This window comes from Gallinula chloropus, assembly GCF_964237585.1.
Source record: "Gallinula chloropus genome assembly, chromosome: 1".
Taxonomy (NCBI): Eukaryota; Metazoa; Chordata; class Aves; order Gruiformes; family Rallidae; genus Gallinula; species Gallinula chloropus.
The window spans coordinates 30,090,513-30,104,475 of record NC_140085.1 but is presented as its reverse complement, the minus strand read 5'-3'; positions in this window follow the sequence as shown (position 1 = coordinate 30,104,475).

The following is a 13,963-nucleotide window of genomic DNA, read 5'->3' as shown; positions in this document are numbered from 1 at the left end:
AATACAGCGTAATGAAAATCGAGTAACATACGCCTGTCAGGGAAAATGGCACCTCTGTGGCAGCCAATGCAAATGCATCACTTTGAACCTTCTCTCATATAATGTAATAAGCAGACTGATATAAAATAATATTTTAATAAAACTCTTCTAGCTGGTAATTTTCGCTGTGATACAACTTGAGGGTAGCATGATATTATGCTACTTGGGAAAGAGCTTTTTATTTCCCAGCCTATTCATTGCTTTCTCTCCTACAAGGCTTCTGTACAAAAATACCATAAACTCTCTCAAAGCCTTTGTACAACAAAGGCTGACTAAAAAAAAAACCACCCAAAAACCCTTTGATGCATATTTGTGAGCTATAGTACAAATTACAGACACCAGAGCAGTGTGAGGGTAACGTCTCAACAACGAAGTAAAGAAGTTGAAACTGCAGAAACAAGGGGGTCTGCACTTTTGTAATGCAATAAAGTGTGTCATTAAATAAAGTCTAATAGAGGCAGCTCAGAAATTGCAGCCAAGCCTTTGTGTAGATCAACAAACTAGCTATTATAAGAAATTCAAATACAATTTTTCGATCTTCCCCAATGGCTTGTAATGGATATTTACACTGGATGTTTTCTGGGGGAAAATAAATATCCCAGTCCAGATTTACCAAAACAATCCTCTTCGAGGCCTCTGAAAAGAAATCCCAGGTTACACTTCACCATACAAGGCTTCTGAGGGAGGAAATCTTCTTGGGGAGCCTTTCTGCTAGCCACTGGTGGCTTTTTTCTTTCTTCTTACCCTCTGTGCAAAGGGCCATGCCTCAAGCAGGCAGGGGTCCAGCATGGGGCATGGCACTGCCACTCCTGACCCATCTCTTGGCGCTGCCACAGCCCATAGCTGGTAGGATCGTTGCTTTCACACCCAAGTATTAGCTAAAACTGGCCTGACAAGATCTGTAACATCTTCCAAGACACCTTCCCAACACACATAAGTAGTGCATGATGTTTACTTGCACAGCAGTTTGTCAGGGTGCTTGCCACGACACAAATGCAGGTAACTCAGACCTGTGCTTGTGTTCATGTAATCCTGGCCACTACCATGCCCTCAGCTTTAAAAAAGGAAAATCACAGGGGCAGTGAGGTATCACAGAATCATAGGGGTTGGGAGGGACCTCCATAGATTATCGGGTCCAAACCCCCTGCCAAAGCAGGTTCCTTAGGACAAGTCGCACAGATAGGCATCCAGACAGGTCTTCAGTATCTCCAGAGCTGAAGACTCCACAACCCCCTGGGCAGCCTGTCCCAGGGCTCTGTCACCCTCACTGTGAAAAAGTTCTTCCACGTATTGGTGCAGAACTTCCTGTGCTCCAACTTGAGGCCACAGACAACTGAGAAGAGGCTGGCCATTTCCCTTTGTCTCACACACTTCAAATATTCATAAACATTAATGAGATTCCCTCTCAGTCTTCTTTTCTCAAGGCTGACCAGCCCCAGTTCATTCAGCCTTTCCTCATAAGGGAGATGCTCCAGTCCTTTAATCATCTTCATAGCCCTTTGCTGGATTCTCTCCAGGAGATCCCTGTCCTTTTTATGCCAGGGAGTCCAGAACTGGATACAATACTCCAAGCCACCAAGCAGAGAACTCTGTTCTGCTTAGGTGTCACCTTCCTGTTCCTTCCAGCCCACGCTTCTTCAGGCTCTGAAAAGGGAAGATGTAGAGCTCCCTCACACTCTTGAGAGAAAAAAAAAAAGATTAAATAGAAGTGGAAATTATTAACAGTGTGAGGTAACAGTAATGCTGCTACTGTAGGAGCCAAGCACTTCCCTGCGATTGCTGGCTGTGTCTGGACCCCACTGAACTGGGCAGGCGCTGAGCACAGCAAACCTGGCCCAGGGGAAGCGGCCGCCCCGTGCAGGAGCAGCTCGTACCATATGACGGTGGTTTGTAGCACAGATTCACTTCACCCAGGGTTGAAACCTACAGAAAAGCATGTCCTGTGCATAAGGGAATCGTTCTGTTGCCACTGCCTCTCCCCAACAGACCTCTGCCAATGACATTTGGACATCAATTTTCAAATATGAGCATCTCAGCCCAACTTCTGCACACCAGCTACCGTGCCTAGACATTTATGGAGCATTTGTGGTCAGTGAGTAAATAATCACTGTCTGCATTTAAATATAGAAGGTTTCCAAAGGATACTGCTGCCAATGTTTAAAAACAGAGCACACAAGCCCACTATAAATCTTCAGAGGCTTTGCCCAGCTGAAGTTCTTGGATTTGTTTTACCCTGACTGAAACAATGAATCTCTCAGGTGCTGCTGTAAAAGCACCTTGGTTGCCAGTTGCTAATTCATGGAGGAACTGTAACTGCACAGAAGGGAAAAAGGAAGCAGTCTACTGTGGGAACGCAAGTTCAGTGTGTAAGGGTTCAGAGTACATCTCACTCCATCTTTTTCTCTGCTACAGGCATCATATTTTCTTTGTGGCAGATCATACCAGCTGTGAACTCTGGTTTTGAATGAAAGGCAGCTGGCACAAGGCGCTTGCCTGTTTGGTGTCTGTGTAGTTCTGATTGCTCTCATGCCACAAACGTACTACTGGGCTCGTTTCAAGGCACTTGATTTACTTCACTCACAGCAATGTCATCTGCCTTGAATACAGTGCAGCTGGGTGGCAAGGTAGGCTTCTGCTCACCATGTCCTGCCAGCAGTGCACTGGCTTGTGTGTGCTGCTCCTTTTGCAAGGAGAGGGGTTTTGCTTTTCCTAAAGGCCACGGAGTATTTGCAGAAGGGAAGGCTTCAAGGGTCCGTGGGTATGGGAGATGAGGGGGAGCCAGCAAGGACTGAGCTTGCAGTATCACCAAAACTGCAGGTCCCTGGGAGATCCAGGCCTTAGAGGTGGCCAAAGGAAAGACTTCTCCTAGGGTCTAGAAGGGGTTTTATGGGATTTCGTACAGCCCAGGAGGTCTCTGCTGGACTGACAGCAAGTCTGAAGGAAAAAAACCTCACATTACAAAAATGCATTTGGCTGGAGAAACAGGGAAAGTGTTTACAAATCCCTGCACCAATATTTTGTATTAGCCAACAGCTTGCTATTTGAAAAAGGTTTACAGCAGCAGTTTCTGGTCAAACCAAATACTACATTTAAAAGCTGAAAGCCATTTTTTATGTATTTGGGCAAGGGAGATGAATGTGGATTCACCTTGGACTTCTGGCCACTTTGAGGTCCTGTTATAAACAGCAAAGAAAACATGCCCAGAAATCCTGCAGAAACTGCTCCAACTCTTATGGTCAGACTCAATCAGCTTAAAGGTCTTTTCAAAACTAAATCATCCTGTGATTCTATGAATCCATAACAAATTAAAAATAAGATGTATATGTACAACATCTTGGAAAACTGTTGTTGTGGGGTTTTAGTTCTGGAGGTTTGTTTTCCATACTGTAGCACAATTTCAGATGTTTGCCAAACTCGCAAATCTTGTTTGGTCTCTGCGAGAGAGAACCAAGAATGTTGTAATAAAGTCCTAAAAAACGCTGAATTATAAGCCCAAAGTGGTTACAGTTTGTTTGTGGATAGGTATATAATGTCACTGAACATCTGGAAGCCAATAAGAATGATAATTTTCCTATGTGAGCCCACGAATATGCAGGATGCTTCTCCACAGACTGTTGAAATACCAAGAAGTACATCATCAGACTGGGGAAAATAAATTTTACTCGCATGCTCTACCTGAGCAGTTGACATGCTTTTCTCTGTGCCAGAGAATTTAAGGAAAACAGAGCAAATAAAGAACATTCACTAGGAAATGATTTTGTATGTTGCAGAAATGGCAGCAAATGTGTTCTTCCTGCAGTGCTGGAACAATAGGAAACATCCACTAGAAAATCTTGGAAACAGATACTGACAGTGCATTTCACGTGTTTCAAAACAAGCCCATTCTATATATTAAGCCTATTCTACAAATATAATTTGAATACATGAAAGATACAAAAACTAATACATCCCCCATAACTGGAAGCAGACGTGAATTTTCTGTGTTCTTTAAAATATATTGACCTTTTCCTTAATAAACAACAGGCTGCATGTCAGGAATGCAGAGTTCAGGTGTTTCAAACCCTGTTATATTCATGTGTGAGCTTGTCCTGCAATACTTGAATATATAAATTACTTTTTTATAGAGAAAATTGAGACAATTCCACATGCAAGAGAAATTTAATGTCTTTTATCAGGAAAGACAAAGGCATGTGATTGAGTAAGAATCACCTCTCCATAATTGTGTAAAATAACTTTGAAAAGTAAGTTAAAAGGGGCAAGAGACTTGAAGTGCTAGAGAGTGTAAGTAGCAGAGTGCTAAAGAGTATTCAGGAGTGCAATGTTATAATTCTGGCCTTCCCTGCCTCTTTTCCTTCCTTCTCCTTCCATCCTTCTCTCCAAGGATGCACCTCCCTACGCTTGTCCGCCTTCAGCCTTGTTTTCCCCAGGGGCCAGTGTCCTCCCTGTTGCTAAGAGCCTTTGGCTGTGTGTGCTGGCAAAAGGTGCCTCAGGGGCTGAGAAGGGAGGAGGAGGCAAAGCTATGGGACACTACTGCAAGCTACCCAGCCCTGTTGTAAAAAACTCTTAGTATAGAATCACAGAATCACAGACTGGTTTGGGTTGGAAGGGACCTCAAAGACCATCTAGTTCCAAGCCCCTGCCATGGGCAGGGACACCCTCCACTAGACCAGGTTGCCCAAAGCCCCCATCCAGCCTGGCCTTGAACACTGCCAGGGAGGGGGCAGCAACAGCTTCTCTGGGAAACCTGTGCCAGTGTCTCACCACCCTCACAGGAAAGACTTTCTTCCTAATACCTAATCTAAAGCTCCCCTCCTTCGGTTTATGGCCATTACCCCTTACTCTGTTACTACCTGCCCTTGTAACCAGTCCCTCTCCATCTTTCCTGTGGGTGCCCTTCAGGAACTTGAAGGCCACTATAAGGTCTCCCTGTAGCCTTCTCTTTTCCAGGCTGAATAAGCCTAATTCTCTCAGCCTGTCTTCATGGTAAATGTGCTCCAGCCTCTGATCATCTTTGTGTTCCTCCTCTGGACTGGATCCAACAGGTCTCCCTGCCCTTCTTATGCTGGGGGTCCCAGAGTATGCAGTACTCCGGGTGGTGTCTCATGAGAGCATAGGAGAATCACCTGTGCTTAGCTTTCATGTTACAAACCAATGCTGGTTCACCAGAGGTGCTGGCCTTGGGTGCCCACACAGTGCTGGACTCAATGAAGGCTTTATTCAACGTGACTGGGTGAAGGGGCAGTGCAGTGCACGGTGCTCACCACACCCAGGTGGTCTGTTCTGTTTCCTGTATCATCCGCCAGAAGAAAACTGGGCCCTCTGAACATCTCCCTGGAGGCCTCTGTGCCTGTAATCCATGAGCAAAGTGATCTGCCGTAAATTCCTGTACATCAAAACAATATTAGCACTGGGGCTCTGCATATCTTCTCCTTTGGAAAGAATCTGACTAGGCTCAGTGTGGCCTGGGTTTGTCAAAGCCCGGCCTCTGTTCCTCACTGTTGTGAAGTCGTTTGCACCAATGTGCATTAAGCACAGTGTAAATTAAACACAATGTAAAGGAAACACAATGCTGCTGAATTAGAGTTAAATTTGCAGGTAGAAAATTATGCAATAGAGATCATAAAGAAAACTGAGGTTGTAAAGGAAAAAAGTATGGAATCTTATTTTCTTTTAAAAAGGAAGGTTAACTGCTGTTCAATTATTCTTAAAACATATTTTTCTATGACAAGTTCACCTCTAGACATCTTGATTGACAGTTCTTTTCTTACCCACACTGAGGCTATTTGAATGCTTTTGGATTAACAGCTCCATCAAGCATCTGACTGTTGTCTTCATTACTGATTTTAGTGCTCAGAACAGAAGAAAATATGGCTAAAAACGTTGAAATATGACAGCGTGCTTAATATATTAGCTGAATAAATGCCTCCTAAGATTCTTACATTAATACACACATGCCATAATATTTTGAAAATGGAATCACACTTGTATACATTTTTTATGGTTTCTTTTTGTTTCCCAGTTACAATTTACGATTTCAGATACAATGATAAGTTTCTAAGTCAAGCATGCCCTTAATTCACGTACAGCTGGTGGATAGTTCTCTGAATAGCAGAGGATGAATTCGCCTCTAAGGTTGCTTATTTCGGAAGCTGTAGCACATCTGATATGGGCAACATGATTTGCCACTCCTAAGGCAGAAAATGAATGCTCAGAATACACTGATCTCTCTTGGCTAAGAGCCACACTTTCAATTTATCAGGCATCCTTTTCACTAATGGGTTAACCCTTATAGACAGTTAATGCTCACTCTGCTTCTACTGGAATACATTTAAGATAAAATATTTATACCACTCCACTGGAATGAGTGTTAAAAAGGCAAGATTGTTGAAAATAATGGTCTAAAAAAGGAGTAAAAATTATAACCCAACATAGGCTAATAAAATCCTTCTCAAAGACATAGATAGCCAAGTGAAAAAACTACAAGGGGCTTTTTTTTATATATCTGATATTGATACGGTGGAAGATTTGGTGTCACTGCTCAGCAACAAGCTAGAACATGTTGACAAGTACAAAGAGACTCATCCGAGTCTGCCTGGATTTCAAAGGGTAGGTCATGGTTAACAAAATGGATTTCATAAGAAGGAGCCACAAAAGGAATTAGGGCTGAATGCAGACAGTTTGGCTCTCACTGTCTTCCTTCTGATCTCATATATTTTATATATATATCTGTGTATACAATTCAAAAGATAAAGTGACTTGAGTAATTTTGCTCGTAAAAGTAATTAGAGAAACACTTGACATTTTCATACGTAATCACTGAGAAGAAGGGGACAGACTCACGGGGTATCGGGCTGCCCTCCCCTGCACACAGGGAATGTTCAATGGTGTGTGATATAACAGCCTGAAGGCAGATCCCAGATACTCAGAATGACCACGTTGTGATGATCTCTCACCTTTAAAAGATGTCTGGACCATCTCTGTTACCTACTTGGGTGTGAAGTCAGATGATGGGGATTGTACATGTGTCCAGAGCGGTTTCTTCAGTGAATTTTTAGTAAGAACAGTTGTTTCTCTTCTAATGTATAATTGGCAAAAGTCTTCAACTGGACAAAAATGACTCTTCACTGCCTATACTCCTACACTGGCCACCCAATGGATACCACTTCCAATGATGGGGCATCTGTAACTTCTGTGGGCAACCTGTTTCTCATCACCACAAATCAGTCAATCAATAAATAATTTAGATTTTATGTGGCTTAATTTCCCATTCAGTCACAAGCCTGTAGGATAAATGCAACTGGAAAAGGGGATGGTCTCACCCTGGGCCTTTCTTCACAGCTTTACATGTGTAGAAAAGAGAAAGCCTGCTCCCAAACATGGCTCATCCTTACAGGTCACAGCTCCTGCAGTTTAGGGACTTGCACCACTGCCCAGGCTCAGCTGGCAGCTTTTTTCTTCAAGAAGTCCTAAGCCCCATAATCCAGATATCCCAGTGCTATACTATGGTGCAAGTAAATAACAGGGATGGGTCACTGCTCCCAGTTTCTAGCATTTTCAGTTTCTGCTATGAAGGTAAAAACATGAAAGGATTTTTTTTCAGCAAGTAATGTCAGTGTAAAATTCAGTGCTGCGCTGCTGCACGAACCACGGAGTCACAGCATGCTTTGGGTTGGAAGAGACCTTGAAAGATCACCTAGGCCAACCTCTCTGCCATGGTGTATTGGGGTTTTGTGGCAAGGTTTTGCGGGGGCTTATAGAGGGTAGCCTGTGCTAGTAGCTTTCCCCATATCCCATAGAGCCAATACCAACTGTCTCCAAGACAGAGCTGGTGCTGGCCAAGGCCAGGCCCATCAGCAATGGTGGTAGCACCTTGGAGATAACATAGTTAAGAAGGAAAAATACTAGCAGAAGCTTTTACAGCCAGAGAGAGGAGTGAGAAGATGCGAGGGGATCAGCTCTGCAGACATCAAGGACAGTGAAGGAGGGGCAGGAGGTGCTCCAGGCACCGGAGGAGAGATTCCTCTGCAGCCCATGGAGAAGATCACAGTGGGGCAGGATGTGCCCCTGAAGCCTGTAGAAGTTGATGGTGAAGCAGATATCTATCTGCAGTCCATGGAGGAACCCACACTAGAGCAGGGGGATGAACCCAAAGGAGGCTATGAGCCTGTGGGAAGCCCGTGCTGGAGCAGGGGCCTGGCAGGACCTGCGGCCCCATGGACAGAGGAGCCCAGGCAGGAGCAGGTTTGCTGGCAGGACTTGTGACCCTGTGGGGGACCCAGACTTGAGCTGTCTGGTCCTGGAGGTCTGTACCCCATGGAAGCCAGGCTAGGATAGCTCATGAAGAACTGAAGTCCTGTGAGAAGGACCCACGATAGAGAAGTTCATGTAGGACTGTCTCCTGTGAGAGGGACCCCACTCCACCCTGGAGCTGGGGAAGAGTGTGAGGTGTTGTCCCCCTGAGGAGGAAGGAGCGGCAGAACCCCTGTGTGATGAGCTGACTGAAAACGCCATTCCCCACGTTCCTGTGCTGCTCGGAGAGTTGAGGAAGAGAAATCAGGAGTGAAGCTGAGCCCAGGAGGAAGGGAGGTGTTTTAGGATTTGTTTTTATTTCTCATTGCTCTATTCCCTTTGGCTTGGTAATAAATTACTGATGTTTTTATAAGTTGAGTCTGTTTTGCCCATGACGGTAACTGGTGAGTGATCTCTCCCTGTCCTTAGTTACAAGCCCTTTGTTACACTTTCTCTCCCCTGTCCATTGGAGGGGGGGAGTGACAGAGTAGGTTTGGTGGGCACCTGGCCTCCAGCCTGGGTCAACCCCCCTGCCAGGGGCAGGGACACCCTCCACTACACCAGGTTGCCCAAAGCCCCATCCAACCTGGCCTTGAACACTGCCAGGGAGGGGGCAGCCACAGCTTCTCGGGGCAGCCTGTGCCAGGGCCTCACCACCACAAAACTGGGTCACAACAGATAATTTAGGCTTAATGTGCCTCACACTGTTAACAGTTTCCGAATCAGTGCGTTTTCCCCCTTGAGTTCTTGTTAGTCCAAAAGAGAAGCCTGTAAAAGATCTCCTGCTTGGCACAGCATTATGGGGCAACAAAGGAAAGAGGAGCATGGGAGAAAAAGTCGAAACAAGGATGACCTAGCAGATGGGTAGACAGACAAAAGAGCGATAGTGGCTCAGGCAACATCCACTCTTTCCAAATTCAAACAAACATCATCAAAACAAAAGCATTAACCTAACCAGGAGCTATATGTTGCCTGACACTCCTTTGTCTCTTTCAAAAACAGAAACCTAAAGGAATAAGCAAGAGCTTCATGGCATTCTTGTGGGTGCTGGATAGCTTCTGAATGTTTCTGTCATCTAACAGAAGAGGTAAGAACTGAACAGTAGGAGAGAGACTAGTGGAAAAGCAGTAGTGGGTTTAATATAAGGTAAAATAATTAAGTTGATAGCAACTGGTGTGCGTAAACCTCAAGCTGGGATCTAATCAGCTATCTTGATTTAAGCAGGATTGGGCTGCATTGGTACTTAAGGGGGAAATCCCATATGTTATTGGAAACTCAGCTGATGATTCAATAGGTGTAGATCTCTTCTGACTCAGGGAAACACACCAAAGCAAGGGTTTAGGGGACACTTGTATATACTTACTACAAATTAGCGTAATAGAGTCTTAATTTCAAGAGGATATTTACACACTTAGTGCCTACTACACTGCTGCAGTTTCATAGGAACGTGGTATTTTTTTACAACTCATCTTTAACTTTCTATAGCATTTCTGAAATGTTAAATAGGAGCTGTATTTTATATCAGAAGTGGATTCTGACATAAATGCCGTGACCTTTACATACGCAACACACTTAAATAGTGCTTTTTAAACTTGTCAGAGGTCCTGTGAGACAGCAGCAAGGTTTTACCCAGAGCGTGTGCAATCAGGATAAAAATCTCCTAAGCAGACACTGAACAGCTGGGCCATGCATCGATAAATCACATGTAAAATCTGTATTGTCTTGGCTGGCAAATGAGCTGCACGGGAATGAGATTCACCCTCAGATTGTAATGCCCACTGGGAACCAATTCAATAAAGTTTTTATGTTAATATATAATTTTAAAACTGTTAGAACAGTATGAATGGCCAGTTAGTGAAGTAAGTATAATTAGAGACACCCAGACATGATGAGAGAACATTTTGTGGGAGCATAGACTGAAAGTCTTGGGTCTCCTGTTAAGCAATAATGCGTTGCTACACTGGAGAAGAGGTAATAATTCATTTTACATACTGGAGATAATGTGCTGGAGGGGGAATAAATGGACCACATCAGTTAAGTCTGCTACACAGTGTAGGGGATTTTAAAACCCACATGTCTTTGCTGAGAGATAAAGCCCTCCTGGTCGTAGTGCTACATTAGTTAACAATAGAAGAAATCTGGACGTAGCAAAGAAATTTCATTTAAAACACCAGTGAAATTTATTGCATGGTTGGAAGTGAAGGTGATTCCATCATTCTTGTGTCTCCAGACATCAGAGTGGCGGCGCACATCTGTGTCTAAGAACGACTTAACCATAGAATATGTTAAAGTTTGTACAATTTGGTGCTAGAGCAATGAAGTCTGTCTTGGATATATGTATTATTAAACAGAGCCTGACTCGGGTGAGCTAAGGAAAAGAGGGATGGCTCGCATTAGAAATTCCTCTGTCGGTTTGTGCTTAGACATGAAGGCGGTGTAATGAGGCACCTCAGCTGGAGCCACCCTGAGCCAGCAGGTCCCTGAGCCAGAGCCCAGCACTAGGCAGGGGGCGGCAGTTTATGGCTCAGGGCAGTTCAGATGTGTTTGCAGAACACCTTAGCTCCGGGCAGTGCCGTGCTGATGCAGCTACAGGTTTCCAGATCTGAACAGCTTCTGCACGTTTCCACACAACAGACTCTTGTATTACTTCATCAGGTTAACTCCAGCAAAGCCAGTCTGAATGTCTATGAGTTACGGTGTCAGTATAGCCAGAAATCTTAGTATTGTCACAAGATGAGCCTTGCTACTATCTCTAAACAACTTCTCTATCAGTGAGTTGTGTGAAAGAGAAATATATACTGTCAAATGTTATTCAAGGTATTCAACAGGTGCTTTCCAATGCTTTTCAATTTATGATACCCACTTTTAAATATATTGGGTGACAGAGTTTGTTTCTATATTTAGGGTTTTCCTAATCATTAGACGAGTTAGGTAGTGGTGTGCTTGCCATCTTGACAGCATTCACTGAAGAACAGTGGTCCAGTCGTTGGATCCTGCAATCTGTTTTTGATGAAAGGTCTGAGGAGTGATGTGGAAAAAATACCCCAACAGCCAAAAGTAGCTAATCAGTCCCACCAAATATTTAAGGCCAACTTGTCTTAGGGACGTCCCTAACTTGCACTAGCCAGTGCCCTGGCTGTGTAGATTTGCCCACGTCCTACATATGCTCAGCTGCCTCATTGCAGGGCTGATTGCATTCCAGTGCAATGGCTGTGTGCTCAGGGGGGTCTAAATCTACACGTTTCAGAACCAAATTCCTTGACTGCATATTTCTAGTCATGTTGTTGAATGCAGTGTCTTATTAGGACAGCTATTCTGGAAGTTCTCCAGAAACCGGTGGTGGAAGACTGGTGTGGTACAAAGTGGTACAGGTGGGGGCCAAATGATGTGTCTCATGGAGAAATTCAACTCCAGATTATGAAACCTAAATATAAGTGTCCACAGGTGAACCATATGTCTAATATCATATATTCATGGAGTCAGAGAGAGGCGAGAGGGAAATTCAGCTCCTCTCAGAGCAGAGGGCAAGGAAGCCGCTACACAAAGAGGGCTGGTGCTATTTGAGATGCACTAGCACATCCCTCCTGACCTTCCACTGCTGTTTTGGGAGGACACAGGTAGCCTGTCAGTCCCGCCTCCTCTCCACCACCATGGTGTGGATGCCTCAGTTTCACTTCAGCGTGGGCAGCTCAAGCCTCCTGGCACAGGCCAGCTGAAATGCTCTCGAGGATCTTGCACTGATTAGGTCTCCACTGCCTATAACAAGCACTTCAAACCCACATGTCAACATCCATGTATAGACACATACATTGAGGTTTCTTAATTCTGAGGTGAACAATATCCTCAGTGGTTTCCGCACAAAGAGGGTTTAGTGCACAAATCCTGAATCACTTATTTATGAAGCCCTTAAAGCCCCCTGGTACAGGAAAGGTGCTTGGCCTTTCTGAACTGAATGGATGTGGCAACTCTTTCCCCAACAGATAACTGCAGGGGGTAGCTGCTAAGTTGTTTTAAATCCAGAAGACATTGGCAAATAAACACTTACTTTTGTTTCTCTCTCTTCACCCAGAAGATGTGGTGGAACCAGGGCCTTAAAATAGAGTTGGAGCTGGAAAGGTTTTGGGGCAGCTGGAGAAACTGTCAGTGATGTGATGGCTGTACATGCAAATGCCTCAGAGCTGAAATTCCTATGAACTAAAGGCTACAATAAGTGAAAGAAATTCACAGAAAGTACAGGCATTGTCAGCATGCTTCTTCCTCTTCCCCATCCTTTGAAGCCAGCCAATACCGTGGAAGGCAGCCAGAGCAGAAAAGGAAGCACTCTGTATTTATAAGCCTAACAAGCAAGCATAAGACTTTGGAACTAATTTAGAAGTGGGATGAGAAAAAAATGTGCCAAACCCAGTTCCCAACCACTTCAGAGCATCTGAAAGAAAAACTGGAAGATTCATCTGACTGCGTGGTGTGTAAATAAAGATATCAGCAAAACACAGAGCTTCACAGGCATGTGGGTATCATGCCCATTATCATCCTTTTCTCGCATTACTGGAAAACAGGTATTTTATCCAGATAATACATCCAGAGGCAATATTGCTTTTTCTCACATCAGTCTCGGAGCAGATAAGAGGGTTCCTTTCCATCTGGTACAGAGAATTCCACAAAGGTCTAAAAATGATAAGATTGGATTTTTTTTTTCCTTTCCAGTAGTAAAGTCCGTAATATAAAATACCCATCTTGTGCAGACTGGGGTGAGGTTTTGCTGGAACATTATCATGCCAGAAGCCTGAATGTAAGAAGGGAATTTTTTTGATTCATTCTGAAGGCAGAATAATAACTTCTGCATTCAAGCAGTAGTGTATTACCTTTAACTAAATGCTGCCATTTCATGGCTTCCTTTAAACTAATAGGAATTTCTTAATAAGAAAACTGGACATCTTAGTAAACAAAACCAAATATGCATGAGATTGGCAGGGGTATTGATTTGGTAACCGCAGAGATGCCATGCGGAAAAGCTATGTGCAACAATTCCAACTTTGATAGATTTAACAGCACACAACAGTCATTTAGATTAGAAGCCATAGAGGATGAGGATGCAGTACCTACTAAGCAAGAAATTTGAGTACTTTTATTTATCCAGAAATTCAGACTTCATGAACACATCTTCGATTTTCTGAAGTTGATGATACCTGTAGGAAAAGGCAAGCTGGTTTATTGATAACAACACATTTTTAGAAGGCAGAAGAGGAAATGGCAGAATGTCATGACATCTAATTAAACTTTATTAGGATAAAGCCAATGGATTGAATGCTGCATTTGGTTTTATTTATTTATTTTCAGTGAGAGCATTTAAAATTAATTACTACGTCTTTTGCCATTAAGCAAGTCTCTTTATCTTTACAACAGCAGAATAACACACTCATTTTTCAATTGTTACAATTAATTAAAATGCTCCAGAAAGTTGTATTTTTTTCTTCAGAAAAGGACAATATTTTTGTTTTCAAAAGGGACTTGGATGCACAGTGAACCATGGGATTGCTGGTATTTTTTAATAAAATGTGAAAAGTTAAGCAAATAGTGTGTGCTCTCTGGGCTCTTAGCCATTTGTAAACTTTTTGAAGAAGGGAAAGAATAATGT